Raw genomic sequence first — 14,349 nt, 5'->3', positions numbered from 1 at the left:
GTTTATTTTTCCACCCTGCAATTTGCATCTCAGCAAGTCAGCCCTGGCACATGGAGCCTGCAAAGATGCTTAGCTCCACCATGCTGGCCAGGGGCTGCAGTGATTCCTCATTCCCTCCTCTCCCTTTCAGATGCAGACGAGGTTTTATACCACAGGGGATAGCAACCTGCTGGCATCTGTCACTTAGGTCTTGCTCTCATTTCCAGCCAGAAGATTTCTTGTAACGATGGGAACTTATCAACCTGAAAAACTTCCCAGAGATTCTATTTCTTGGAGGATGGAGTGGAAATGGGATCTCCTCCTCCAGGACGTGATGGCCTTTTCCAGGGGACAGTTTAATCTTTTAGAGACAGATGAATATGAGACACAATAATCCGGTAATACAAGCAGAAGATGAGGGGAGATGGAGAGAATTTCAATAAAGCAGCTGAACATAAAGAACCTGGAGCTGCTGTACCTTCCCTTCAGAGTCCCTGCTTGATGAACCTGGGCTGGAGATCACCCAGGGCAGGTAGCACAGTTGCCTCAAGGGCAAAAGCTGCTTTATAATAGAGTAGTTAGTCTCTTCCCTTCTTCACTTGCTTCCTTATGTACCTTTACAACTCAATTGCCTCCCCCCCAGCCCAATTCCCCCATTTTTCTTGCTTTTCAATAGCTCTGGCCCCTCATAACTCTCAGGCACTGTGCTCTTGCTTCTCCCTCCTACGTGTTCCCACCTCATTCTGTACTCTTGCACAGGCCCTTCCTTTTCTTGTCAAGAGCATTCCTGGGACCTGAGCAATGCACAGGTTTTCTGCTGGCTTTCAACAAAGGAGAAGATTTCATCTGGGCTGTGTAAGGCAAAGGAATGAGGTGGGGGAAGAATACCACCGATTTCTACTTTCATTGCACTCATCTTTTAGTAAAAAACAGTGTACCAGGGACTGAAAACCAATTAAAAGGGAGGTATGTGAGAGAACGTTTACTGCTCACTGTTTCCTATGCTATTACCCCACAGAGCTGGTCCTCTCCTGCTTGCTATAGCACTTGAGACAGGGACATGTCCCAGTGGGAACCCAAGGGTGTATGAGTGATGGAAATGTCACTGTTATGTCCAACCCAAAATCCCTCTGTGGAAAAGCCACTGTCTGTAACCCCCACAGCAAAGCTGGGCCCTTAGGGTGGTTTTTATTCTAGTAGAGATGTCATGTCTGACAGTTGCTGTCACCCTATGATTAGACCAGCAATCAGCCCTAGATTCTTTTGATAGAATATGAGCCCTGACTGATTAACAAAGTGGCCTTTGGCCTCAGGTTAATAACAGATTTCACAGCACTGCTATGGAGTAATTATTATTTAAAAAGGTCTTGGTGGAAGTTTGGTATTCTCCTACTGGCTTCTGTCCATCCGAATGCAGAATCCGAAAGTAACAATTATGGGCATGAACACCAGCTCTACTGGAGGTCTCATAGTCTTGATACATCACTATTCTTGATGCATCTGTCACATCTCTGTATTAGATGGACTAATGTATCGGGTTTGCTTCTTTTTATGACACCTCAGTGTATTAATCAACCAAAGTATAAAGTTGTCTCAGTCCATCAGCTTCCTGAGTTATCAAGTTATCTTGTGTATCACTTTCCTCCATCTGTCAGTTGTCTCACTATGTCAGCAGGTGAAGTGTCTGGTAGCTCTCTCTTTCAGGTGTATTTCATTCCCCTACTTTTGATTGTCATGGAGATATCAATCTCCAAAGCATAATTTTATCTCTTTTATTTAGTTATCGGAGTTTATCTGTTTTCTGGGTGGGTCTTTTGCTTTGGTAGCAAAAGTAGCATAGACTTGTCTTGTGAATGGTGCTACACTGTAAGTACAGAGATCAGCTGCAGATCACTGGCTGCAGCCTGTGGACCACAGCTCAAGAACTGCAGTTCTGAGCTGTTTGTGCCTCACTGAAACCCTTTGGTGCATCAGGCTTTGGTACAGTAATCTCACATTACTCCAGCCTTGTACCATTATGTCTCAGTGGGTGACCTGTGAATAGTCACTCTAAGGGCCAGATCTATAAAGGGATAGATCTGAGATTCTGTTAAAAACATATGTCTTGAATAACTTACGTCTCCAAGTGATATATTCAGAGTAATGTATTGAACAGGAGCTCAAGCTTAACTGCAAGTTCATGGACTTTGTTTCCTAAGTCATACATATTGCAGCACTTTGCAGGGCAATGTCTAAGTGTTGCACTTGAGAATTCTGGGAGACCAACAGGAACCTTGGAGTGAAACAGGAAACTCAAATTGGGTCTCCTAGTTCCTGTGCCAGCTTCCTTTCCTGCACCATCCTTCTTTGTCTAATAAAAAGAGAGAAACAAGGCAGCAATGCCCATTCCACCAGCTGGGGACAGCTCTGAATCCAGAGCAGAAAATGGTACTGTTAATGTCAGTAGAGAAGGTATGGCAATTTCTTCTCCTACATGCTGAAAGGACCTCATTGAGTGTGCTCTCTTACCTGCAGACCTCTTCAGCTGAGCAAATGTTTTTGCCAATTAAAGGGTTTCCTGCTGCTGTGGTTGATCCACACAAATGGAAATAGAGGGGAGGCGTGGAGGAAGAAATCATTAAATCAGCAGAACAAAGGCATGAGAGCAAGTTAAAAGACCTGATCTGAATAAAGGAAGCTCCCCAAAATATCAGCTTCTTTGTCCCGCCTGTACTTCATCCATCCAATTCTCCTGAATGCTGTAGAGAGGCTTTGTCATTCTCAATGACATGGCGAGAGGAACCAGTCCTTCAGCACACTGTCTAAAATAGCAACCGACAAGAGAAAAAGTGCTCAGAGGTTCAGCTCAGTCTACCAATGCTCAGAATTTCAGGGCTAGATCTGGATTATTCAGTCCTCACAATAAGCTTCCTCATCACAGATACTTGGTGCTTTGGAGACTGGGCTATAAAGACGGCCTCATTCATGGTTGCCCCTCTCATAGTCATTATCTATTTAGGTTAAAATAATACATGTTAGACAGGTGAGGTACCAATACCACAGTAGTATCACAAATCAAAATTGGGCCCAAATTTCTGGGCTGTCTTTAGCAGCCTTATGTACCCCTGATGAAACTGGGATCCATTTTTCCCCATCTACAAAATTCCACATCTTTTAGACAGTCGCTGCAGCATCTTTACTTCTTCCCATGTTCTTGTACAAGGTTTATCACCATGACGTTTGAGCAGTTTCCAGTGTGTGAGTGAACGACTTATGAGCATCTGAGTACTGAGATTATTACAGCTCTACATTTATATTATCAGAATTTGTCCTGCTACTGCCTTTTTCTTCCATCCTTTCCTCTCCTATTCATCTAGTAATTCACCTCTTGGGTCTGAGAGATATGACCTGTGAGAGAATCCCAGACTGAAACTGCCAGTTCAAGAGCTTTGATTGAGTTACTTTCCCATAACTATTAATATCAAACCCTCAAAACTTGTATATAGGACATTGCAACATGCCCTTACTTGCGTTGTCAGCAGCTTGCAATACTGATACAGGACTTTCTGTCTTCACCAAAGAGTTGTACTGAGAGGCCTTTATATTCCTTGTTAGTATTTACAGTAGTTTCCTTCCACAGGAGAAAGCAACTGTAAAGCAATGAAATCGCATCACTTCCATACGCCTTCTCCACTCTGTTGTCCAGTACATGCTTTTGTGCATCTAAAAAGCATGGGTCATGCGTGTGGACAGAATAAAATAAAAATAAAATAAGCCCACTGAAGTCACTGTGTTTCAGATGGATAAACAAGACCATGAAAAACAACACCTTTGTGGCACGTTCCTGCAAAAATTTGTTGTGTTTATGTCCCCCTCCTATAGGTATCCACATTGCATAGAAGATAGCAGCCTGTTGCTCAGAACAGTGAGATGGAGTTAGTTTTTTAGTCCAGCAGAAGATAACAGATTCAAATCCCATGGATGCTTCACTTCAGAATCTGTGGCTTCTGCTAGAGCTTTTGTTATTTTTTCCAGTTCATGAGCAGAACCCAGTCAGCAGTTGGCTTGTAACTACCACTACTTTTTGAGCAATGCCAGGGTTAAATGGGCCTTGCTGTGGAGGGAGGCTCTGTGTGCGTAAGCCTTTTCAAAGTCCCTGAGCATTTATCATCGTTCCTGTCTCCCAGCTAATGAGCAGCTAAAGTGATTTTCTATTGCTTGTAATTCACCAAAATTGTTCTAACTGTTCGAAGAGCCAAAATTGACAGGCTAATGTGGCCGCTCGCCTGACTGTCTCGATGGCTCATCGAAGGGTGAGCTGATTGCTGCCTTGGTGATCAGCCGAGGTGCTTCAGACAACATCATTTCTGTAATACATCAACAATCTGAAAGCTGAAAACAAAGGCCAGAGGAGAGCAATCATCAGTCACAACTCAACGCTTAAGGCTAAAATAGGTCAGGGCTGAATACTAAAGAGTACAAGGAAGAAAAAAGTATTCTATTCGCTGTTTTTCTTTCTCTGCCTCTCTGCATCAGTCTCCGGGCAGTGTCCTGGTGCTTCTGGGCCTTTCCTTACTTAAGTAGACCAGATTAAGGTGGAATTGAGGATGGAGTGGGCTGGTTGGGTTTGCTGTTGCCCTGGTAGGTTTGTTGTTGGATCTTGGAACACCAAAAGGTGGAAGGAGCAGCCACTGGCCACAGGTGAGTGCACTGGAGAAGACATCAGCCTCGGATAAGTCCTCCATATGTTAGAGGGAGTGTTTGCTGCTCACCCCCCTGGCAGCTTCAGGAATGAATGTTCTCAGGGATGCAAAAAACGAGATCCAACAATGCCAGCCCTGGGCATTTGAATCCTAACTCAGACTATACTCCTAAAACTTCCAAAACATAAACCTAGCTTAAAATGTCTCAGATTTTGTGTTTACAGATGTATGTGTGTATATATATTTGTATGTAGATACACACGCATACTGACAGAAAAATATTTCAGTATTTTGAGTTTTTAGAGTGTACTTTGGATTGCATTTCTGTTGTTATTTTTCCTTCAATGACGGGAATTCAGGACTTATCTGAAAATAAAGCAGAACCCAGTTGGAAAGGCAGAACACTGAGGATGCTTTGCCTCCCATACTCTGTGCATTGGTCTGTCTGATGTCCGAAGTGCTGTGAGTCCCTGTTGAAGCCTTGTAGTTGAGAGCTTCAGTGACTCCACTGTATGTGAATTCTCTGGTACCTGATAACATAGTTGATCTTGTGTTCCAGATATTCCCTGAGTAAAGGTAGAGGGTCCCTGCCTTATAATCAGCCACCTTTACAAAATCAACAGGAGTTCAGTGTGTTTTTAAGTTCTATAAATTTGTGGCCAGCTGGCTTAAAAATGGCCAACATGTTCCAGTGTTGTTGGGAGGGGATGAATACACAGAGTGAGTGCATGACCCCCATTTCTTTAGTAAAAGAGACTAAAAAAAACCCTGAATCAAGTCCTCACCTGGTTGTAGGAGCTGAGGTTTTCAGAGAACTCCCTAAATGCTTGGACCCAAGAAAAAATATCTAAAGCACTGGGGAAACTGAGGTTACAGAATAGTCTAATGAAGCCTAATGAAGGCTTTTAGCATTCTGGATCTAACTCCTTCCTTTCCTTGCTCAGGACACGAGTAAGAATGCCAACTTGTTTTTTTTTTCTCCAAGTGCTCCACTGCAAACTCAGTGGACCAGGAGGTGCCTTTTCATCAGCCTCCTCGCAGACATAGGTGTCTCCACTGGAAGTTAAAGTGTCTGCCAGTATGGCTTTCAGGATCACTGGAATTCAAAAGCTTTCTCGCATCATCAAGCGCAGACCCCAGGGAAGTCATTTGAACATGGTGCTTACGCACTCAGCCCTCTATATCTGAGCTAGACAGCTTGAAACCTTGAAATACTGCGGCAATTCTTCTATGTCCACTCCAGTCTCTCATCATTGTTAAGCTCAACTACAGATGAAATTTGGAGGGATTTATCCAGCCACTCTCATCAAAGACAGCCACTGAAGAGAGCTCTGAATATTTACCCCATGCTGTGTTTATTTATTCACCAAAAAAATTCTTTGGAGTACAAATTAGTTTTGAACCTAATTTTCGGTGTGTGCTTTGTTTGGTGTGTAAAACCTGAGTCTGTGTGAGCTGACCATGGGACTGTCTTAGCAACTGCTGCCTTGTCCTCAATAGAAGGGATAATTACACTAATTTAGTCTGATAGAATGATGTCTCTGCCTTCAAACTTTAGAGAAGACTGAGAGACAAACCTAATGCTTTTTAAAATCAGAGGTCCTGGATTCAATTTTTACCACTGTGACCCAATAACAGGCATCAAACTGTGACTTACAATGGGTAAAAATAGCCAGGGACATATAGGATTAGGTTCTCTGTTGCAAGAACATGAATAACTTGTGCTCCACAGATGCTCGGGTTCTTTCAATACCATATGGTCGATCTGTACAAACATAATATAAAGCATGAAGAGACTGTAGCAAAGGTGGGATTTGATCCTGTATTTTCTGACTCCCAGGAGAAGATGCTGCCTGTAGAATAACATAAATAGCACCACTAATTGCTTTTCTGAGACATGTTTGCACAGGTCCTGATTTTAGTGATGGTTGAGGGCACTCGGGAGATTTCTTGAAGGACTTATTTATGTGCTAATCTTTCTCAGCTTTTAATGTGGATAGAGGATGGCTCATCTAGAAGCTGGAGAAGGAGCCAAGTTGCTGTTGAATTACTGATTTAAGGAAACTACTTTGCTCTGTTAACTACTGAGCAAACCTAAACATTTTACTCTCACTAGCCTGAAGCCAAGAAAAAAAAAGCTAAGAAGCAAAGTTGCAAACATCTTCCTCATTTATTCACAGAAAAAAGTCCTCACATAGTAATTGTCCACATCTCTATCTTCTTTGGCTGGCTTGCCTTTGAAATTGCTTGGTTTTATATAGCAGGATGCATAGGACATCTATAAACAAGAAGGGAGGCAGAAAAGACAGAAAGTGCTTCTGAAAAAGAAACTTAAATAGAAAGGATGCTTAGATGTAAAGAATTGTCCCCATATCCAACGGTGACGCATTAAATCACTGAAGTTTCAATAACTCATACAGTATCTCCATGGAGATGTGCACCATATGGAGTTAATTAGTAGAACAACAAAACAATCAATTAGTTCCTTAATTAGTTTTACTAAGAAATGATAACAAACACAAACAATTTATTCAAACAAATGCCCGGACCACAATGATAGTTTAATGGCCCCTGTGAAACTGGCTCCACGCTGAGCCCCTTAGTGTTTTTTTGATTGGTTTTGAAGATATTGAGGGTAAATGTTGTCTTTGGTCCAGCCAAAATGTTTTATCAGTATGATCAATTATTTACAGTATTAGAAAACAGAGAGAAGATTTCTGGGAGGTTTTCATTTAAAAAAAAAAAAAAAAGGAAAGAAAAGAAAACCTTAAATCATATGTTTTCATCAAGCCAGTATTTAACCTGGTATCAATATGTGGGGATTAAAAAGGTAAGGATTTTCCCTGCATGCCACAGTATCATTTAATCCTAGAAATAAATTGGTTTTCTGTGTCTTATACAGATTGGTACTTTTGGTATATACATTACTTGGAGAAGGCTGAAATCAGGAATGCACAGGTCATCCATTAACTCAGACAAATGCAAAACAAAGTGGTGCTAGGAGGTGGGATGTTGGCAATAAAGCAGTTGGGAACAGAACATGGAAGCCAGAATGTGCAAGAGGAATTAGCTGATTGTTTTTTTTTATGCTGATATGTATCACAGGTATTTGTCTGAGATTTTTTCCACGAAGGGAGGCAACTCCATGTATCACACATGACTTCTGCTGGTATCAAGAAGGACTTAAGAGCTCTGGAGAACTCATTACCTATGCCACCAAGAAAAGTAAATATCAAAATTAGCTTTTTTGCTACACTCAGCAGCTATGATTAATTCCTTGTTAACAAGATGTTCAAAGTACAATGATTTATCTGAGTTTCATCCGGCAGATTATGGGATATAACATTTTAATAAATTCATTGTGACTATAGATATATGTTAAAATGATAAATAGGTCAAGCTACTATAGATGTTTTAGATCCAATAAAGTTATTTTTAGAATGTGTTTCTGTGATGGACTAACCTATTATTTACCCAGCTGCATTTTTATGAACCAATCTTTTTCTTTAAAAAAAAAAATGCCCAGGATTTAGAATGGTGTTTTATTACTATGATCTTCCCTATAATTCCTCTTTCCCAAATAAATAGATCTTTAAAAAAAAATCCTGTCTTTGCAACTTTGGAGGAGGCTCAAGCCCTGCAGCCAGAGACTGTGCGGGATTGATGCTCGGGATGCAGATTGTGAGCAACCGTACCCGGAGGGGACACATCTGGCAACACTCTTTCGGGGGAAACTCATCCGTCGAACAGTCTCTCCCAGCTGGGACATGTACAGCAGGGGACCAGGGAAGGAAAACTGCTTGAAGAGAGAAATGCAAACTCTTGTGTAAGTCATCAATCTGCAGTCTTCATTTATTTGACCACTGAAGTGTGTGTGTATTTGTTTCTGTGACTGGGTCTTCCTGCTGAATCAGGAGCAAAATGGAGACTCTTTTCACGCCCTTGCCTTGGTAGGTCCTCTTGCCAGTCCAGCAGGCTGTTGGTGAGTTTCCAGAGGAGCCTTTGTGTCAGGAAACTGGTTCGGGACTGACTCCCAGTATGCAAAGGAGCAGGTGGCACCATCGGCTTTGTTCCCGGTGCACTGGCAATCACCGCAGCCCCTGAAGATGCTCTTTACAAATCTCAGTGTCTGTGGCTTCTTTACAGCATCTTCACTTTGCTCTGTTCCTGTTTTTGGAGGCCGTATTAAATAGTTATTCTCTGTGGATACAGCTTATTATTTTGCTAAAGAAGTGGAATAAAATGTCATTTTCAGGTCTATGTAAACTAATGCTTGCTCTTGGCTTTGTCCTGCAGGTCACCGTGAGCTGTTCCAGTAACACAGCCCTGTCTCCAGCACCCAGGAGCCCCCTTGGTGGCTGAGGAGCTGAGGATAAATCGCTGCTTGCAGCCAGGCTGCTGGTTAGAATGTAAATGTCTAAACTTTGGAGAAGTGACCTCTGTTAAGTGGTTTAATGCAGTCTGTTGCCAGGAGCTCATGAATTCTGTATTACAGCAAATAGTTCCATGAGATTGCAACTATCTTACTAATAATACAACCTCAACATATTTATCACAATAACTCAGACATAGAGAAAGTATAAATATCTTTGATACTGGGAAATGAACCGGCTGCCTATAGGCATCTTCTTTGCTTTATTGATTTAACCCTTTGCAGATTTCTGTGTCAGGGACCGGTGCAAAGAAAAGGATTTAAAAGGATTAAACAATGATGCTATGTGTCTGCACCATATACTTAATTCAGCATGGTCCAGAGTGCTTTACAAATGTTAGCAGCAGACCTGCAGGTTGGATATGAGAAGGCTTGCTTCACAAACTGCTGAAATGCAGCCATTTGTGCATTTTGGGTAGAGCAAACCAGATTTCTCTCACTATGCAGTATCTTGGAGGGAGGGAAGAAGAAAACTGTGCTCAGCAGAGGCACAGTGAATAATTTCAGGGTGGCAGAATGCTGATCCTGTTGGCTGGTTCAGGCCATCAGACACAGCATGATGTTTGGGATTTTCTCGTGCTGGATCCTGCTGGCTAGGGGATCTCAGATGGGTTGCAACTGGTATAAGGTGCCAAAAGGGGAGAATAATGACAGTGATCTTCTAAGAGTGCAGTAATGACTGTCAGTCAACTGCTTTTCCTATATATGAACCTGGATGGGTCTGCTACCAAGGAACTGTTACAAATGACCTTGGCTTTAAGTCCACCCCATCATTCCCCATGACATCAAACTCTTTTTGTTGTTGTTGTGTTGGAGGATGAGACACCCGGTGAACACTTGCTAAACATAACCATCATTCCCTGTATCTCAGATCTGCCACTAACCCTGTCTGATTTACATTATCTGATGTGATGAGAGACCGTAGTGGTACTGGATAGATTTTAAAGCACATGGATGTGGTCAGGTAGAGTGGACTTCTCCATTCCTAAGGGATTTAGGACAGGGAGAATTAGAAGTTATTATGCACTAGCTAAAATCTTTTGTGCGTGATTGAGTCCATGTGATAAAGATAGTCATGTTCTGGAGTGATAAAAGCCTAATTTCACGGGCCATCCATGCTGGTTTTCTTGAGATAAATAATGTTCCTACCACACATCTTCCATTTTGGTTAAGATCCTCTTTTACTTCTCTTTAAAATGAAGTAAAACTTTGGAGTTCCTGAAGAAGCAGCACTTTTTATGGTCATTTTACCCCCTAAAAGGTCTTCTAATATTTCAAGCAGCAGCAGCAAACTTTGGAGAGGGGAAAAAAGGTTTTTTAGGTTCTTTTCCTTTGAAATATGGACTGGATACAGACAGGATAAGGTCAGGGCTGCAGTGGCTGAGACAGCAGGGGAGGAGAAAATGCCAGGGCTGCTTTTTTGTTGTTTTAATGATACTACTTAGACCAAATAAAATGTATCAGTTTTAGATACAAACAACTTGAGATGAATCCGGAAAAATTGTGATGACATTATTGAAATGTGGGTTGTCCTGCTGAGCCGCATTGTTCACTGTAGTTTCACTCAGTGATGGGTACACAGACCCTCCCTCCAGTTTGGGGGAATAATTCTGTAAGTGTTCATTGTGCTTGATGCACGGATTTAACTCTTTTGTATTTATTTGTAGCAGGAGAATGTTTTCAGCTGTGAAATCCCTGTGAAATTGAGATTTCACTGTGTTGAACTTCAGGCCCTCTGAATAACCAGGGTCCTGATCCAGTGGTGCAATGTGCTCTTCTCTGCTTCCAAAAAACGTGACAGTCTTCGTTGCACCCTCCTCTCTGCTCAATGTGTTTGGAGGGATGCTTCAACGCAAGCAAGAAAAACTCTCTTTATCTACATGTCAACCTGTAATTCACATACGAGGAAAGTCTGCTGATAGGGAAACAGGTCTCAAAATCAGACCCATGTCTGTGATTTTAGTATGACTTTTATTAACCCTCATCATCTCGGGCAAAATGGATTCGAGCTGCTTGTGGGCTTTGCTCTACGGTGGTCACTGCGGTGTTGCCCTAGAGAGATGAGAAAGGGCAATGCCAGCAAGAACCTACCGAGATAAGAGGCGGATGAAATCTCTTTCTTTTGCCACTTTTTCCACAGCCTGCCCACAGATGTACATTTGCTTAGCCACCCTTTTCAAGGCAAATGTTGGCTCAGGACATTACAGCTGCATTACAAAGGGAAAGCCTTCCTGATAGAGATGTAACTGTCTCTAATTAAAGTGCCTGGTAGGGGATCCCAAATCCACCTTACCTCTCCACAACCTCATCCCTGTGAGTGGAGACCTCTGACTCTCAGAACTTGTCTCTTCAATGTCTATTTTTTATTTTTTATTTTTTTTCCCCAAGGCTCTCAGATTGACGAAACCTCAATTATCTTAAACTCAAAGCTAGGCAAACCAAGACAGCTGTCTGAGGACACAACTGTTCTTGCCCATTTAGATCAGACACTTTCTCTCTAATCTTTTCAGTTTTTTCTAACATGCACTTTATTTTTTAATGTCTGATTTTATTTTTTTTTTTTTTCCTGAAGCTGCAATCTTCTACATCACTGACAACAAAAATCCTTTTACTGTCTGTGGTCCATGCAGTTTTCCCAGCCCAGGAACATCTGCAAAAATAAGCAGCCCCACTGAAGACTGATCTCTCTTTGCATAAATACAGTGGTTATGGAAAGGTGTTCATTTTATTTTCCACAACCTGTCATGTTGACTTTATAATGAACCGGTTACTCAGCTCTGGAAGGCAGATGGAAACCTCTTCTGACAGCCCCTGTCAAAGGAATAGGCAGGAAGAAGAAGAAAAGAATTGTTGGATATGAACTCCCAGTTCTTACATGGACAGTTGCAGGAACTGAGGAAAGATGTACATTTTGAACAGGATTTAAAGGCTTGATCAATCGTAACAGTGATGGAAATGCTGCCATCAAATAATAATAAAAAGATATACAACTGGGTTTATATCATCAATTATTTTCTTCCCTAGCGAAAGCAATGCAAAGGTGGTGTTTTGGAAATAGAATCAAGAAGCAGGTAATCAGTCTATTTACATACCCCAAGCCAAAGGGAATATAAAAACCCGAGGAAACGGCAGAAATGAGCATTAGTAAAACTGATCTAATCTCTGGTGTTATTAGTTGCACAAGCCAGGCTGTTTGATAGATATACTTATATATTGCTTCTCTCCTCTTTCAGCCACGGCCTCATATAACATCTGTCATCTCACTCGTCCCCAGTGACAGAGACAGCCATACTGAGCATGTCTTGCAGACTGAGCTCATGAGCATCATCGTCCCGAGCTGCACAAGGATCATTTTCTCCGTGAATGGGGCACGGTGCTACCGGGGAATTGTGCTTAAGGGTGGGCAGCTCTTCAGCCCTGGCACAAACTGAATGTGTTGGCATTTTGCAGGAGCACGTTAGTATAAAATACTATGTATACACATTATTATAAAATATCTTATATATTTTAAAATATATTATTAAAAATATAGTCATTATAAAAGACTAGGCACAATAGGAGGTTGTAGAGGCTGGAACCCAAGAGTTTTAGCTTAGTTTCCCGGGGAACTGAGGTGTCTGTAATATAGCGTCCAGGCATCTGTCAGACCCCACGTAACAACCTCCAAACCCGCTGGGTTGCTTCAAATAAACTTGGCAGCTGGGTCCAGCTCTCAAAAATTTAAATTCCTATGGATTTAATGAAAACACATGGATAGAGGAGAGGAGGCACCCTAACAATATCCCCAGGCTGCAGTGTTAACTCAACTCTCATTAGATATGAGAAATTTTAGAAGGGTGTTGAGTCCTGAGACATAAATCCTTTGATTGCCCAGCTTCATTGGTTCTGCTGCTCAGGGAACAGCTTCTTTAATCTGGCATTGTTTCTAAAACTTAAAACCCTTAGGAGAGCTTCCAGGTGGTTTCATTCATGCTAAACACACTTTCCTTTTCCCCCAGATGATGCAGTTAGAGCTGAAATCCCTTGAAAATAAAAACTAAAAAGATGATGACATTTGATGTGATAAATCCTAATGTTAAGTGGCAGAGGCAGCCGCAGCCTTCCTGATGACAATCAACAACCTCAAACAGAGATGACGACCAGCATTAAGCAGTACAACTGCCAGATGATTGTCTCGTGTAATTTTGTTGAGGACCACAAACAAGAGGAGGAATCTAAAGAGGGGTGGGTGTGAGCATCTCCTGCACTCCAGCTGCTGCTTTGTTGTGATGGGGTCCAGGACCTCTCTTCAGTTATTGTAAGGTCAAGGTCAAAGATCAGCACATACACGGATGCCATCAGACTAGCACAATGAACGCAATCCAGCATCTAACAGGCAGTGTCCTGCCAAGGTTTATATCACTAGCATTATCCCTCTCTGCCTTTGACTTTCCAAGTGAATAATCAATAACTGTTTACAGCTGAAAGCAGCCTTGAAATTCACGTCTAGACCCAGAGGATGACACTTTACCCTTTACCCGCCACACCTCTTAGTTACACATGCAAAATCAATTGTCAGCATAGGATGACAGGATTTATTGTTGTAGAAGTGTAAGGAGAAGAAGGTTCAACTACAGTTGACAGAAGACCACACAGGAGGATTTTATCAACTGAATAGCAGGATTGTGGATGGAAGAATGCTATCCCTAAGTCTGGTTCCCACAGAGGTGTCTTCTGAGCATAAATTGGCCTTTTTTAGTCCTGCCCTTACTTGGCTACACTACAGAAGTGACCTGTGGGTTGTGCTCCTGCTGGTGCTGCGTCCTTTGCATGTAGCACTAAAGCACATGTTTGGCAAAAAGGTGAGGAGAGAGGCACACAAAACCCTGGAAAGTCCTTTGCTACATGTTTACGGATATGTCCCATGTGTTATTTCCCTGTGGATTGTGAGAGCCTCCTGAAGAGCCCTCCATGAAGGACCAATCTGGACAATCCAGAGGAGGACTGGAAGTATTTTGCCTCAACACTAGTGATGGCTACAATGGACAATAACTTGGGGCAGCTCAAGATGTATCCCAGGTTTCCATCAGCCAAATCGAGTTAACTAGCTTCAGCATGGCAGGAAAAAGGGATTTTGGGCACAACCAGGGTTGTAACTAGAGACCACACTCAGGTGGCACAGGTTGAGGGGGAAATGAGGGTGGAATGTCCACCCCAGCAGGTTGTGGGGTGCTCAGGACTGTGGGTTGAGGTTGATTCCATAGCTGGCATGGATGG

The sequence above is a fragment of the Streptopelia decaocto genome (assembly GCF_964273445.1).
Source record: "Streptopelia decaocto genome assembly, chromosome: 17".
Taxonomy (NCBI): domain Eukaryota; kingdom Metazoa; phylum Chordata; class Aves; order Columbiformes; family Columbidae; genus Streptopelia; species Streptopelia decaocto.
This window is presented reverse-complemented; position numbering follows the sequence as displayed.